We start from the raw sequence: 1432 nt of genomic DNA, 5'->3' as shown, positions 1-1432 counted from the left end.
GGTTTGCCCAAGGCCATTTATCCTGGTTTTCTAGATCAGTGCTACTAACATAAGCCTCAAAATGACAAACATACTATTCCAGAAAATAATAATAAATGTTTTAGTCTGAGTGTAGAAAATAATAATAAATGTTTTAGTCTGAGTGTGTTGGTGCATACCTTTCATCCCGGCACTGGGGAGAAAAACCTATATGGATCTTGACACATCTGAGGCAAGCCAGGGCTACATGGCAAGATCCCCTTTCAAAAGATAAGATAAATACACAAAACGAATGTTTTGAAGTAAGTCTCTCTTTTTTTTTTTTTTGTCTTTTTAAAGTTTTTAAAGTTTTTTTAATTAGGTATTTTCCTCATTTACATTTCCAATGCTATCCAAAAAGTCCCCAATACACTCCCCCACCCACTCCCCTACCCACCCACTCCCACTTTTTGGCCCTGGAGTTCCCATGTACTGGGGCATATAAAGTTTGCAAGTCCAATGGGCCTCTCTTTGAAGTAAGTCTTTTTGATGGTTTCTTCAAATGCTAAAGTTACTTTAGATATGCCAAATTCTTAATAAAAAGAAATTAGTTTTGATATCTGTATATCACTTTATTCAATTAATCAATATTTAATGGGCATTTACTACATGTCTAAAACCTGGAACATAACCATCAAGAAAAGTTCCTAACTCCATTACTCTTCTATACAATATGAGTGAAGGACACAGATACTATGTAGATGATGAAGAGGATGATAATGATACAAAAAGGTGCAGAGAATATGAAAAAGCATACAAGAACCTGGAGCCTATATTAGCTCATATGTCAAGAGCAGGCTTGTTGAAAGAAGAATGGGCTGAAGTCTGAATGTCAAGAGAGATGATCATGAAAACCTCAGAAGGAATCTCTTCCAAAACAAGAAAACAGCAAGAAAGACCCTGGGGAAGGAAAGGGTGTTAAATGCATGTTCTTTAAAAGCTCCCAGTATCAAAAGGTCAGTAAGTAGCCAGAATACAACATTCTTACAGTTTAAACTGAGTCTCCTGCTTTGGGAATTAGGAAGGATGTTCATTCTTATAAGCAAGCAGCACCTCCCACCTCTTATCTTTCCAAAGCATTTAGATTTGTACCATGACTAACCTCAACGCATCATCGTCTGGCCTAGAACACCCTGGTTTGAGCTGATCTCATGCCGCTTTGGGTTCTCCTGATTAGTATGGCTTTGTCCTTTGGAGCTCCTAGTACTTAACACCTAGCACTTTTCAAGCACCGGGCATGTGGCTAAGCACTCCATATGCAATGTCTCCTTTAACCCTCACAACAGCCCTAGCATAGCTGTCACTCCCTGTCTTGGTTAGGGTTTACTGCTGTGAACAGACACCATGACCAAGGCAACTCTTATATGGACAACATGGAATTGGGGCTGGCTTACAGGTTCAGAGGCTCAGTTGA

Source organism: Mus caroli, unplaced genomic scaffold (assembly GCF_978045245.1).
Source record: "Mus caroli unplaced genomic scaffold, Mus_caroli_1 scaffold_4, whole genome shotgun sequence".
In the NCBI taxonomy this organism is placed as follows: Eukaryota; Metazoa; Chordata; class Mammalia; order Rodentia; family Muridae; genus Mus; species Mus caroli.
Note: the sequence above shows the minus strand (reverse complement) of the source record.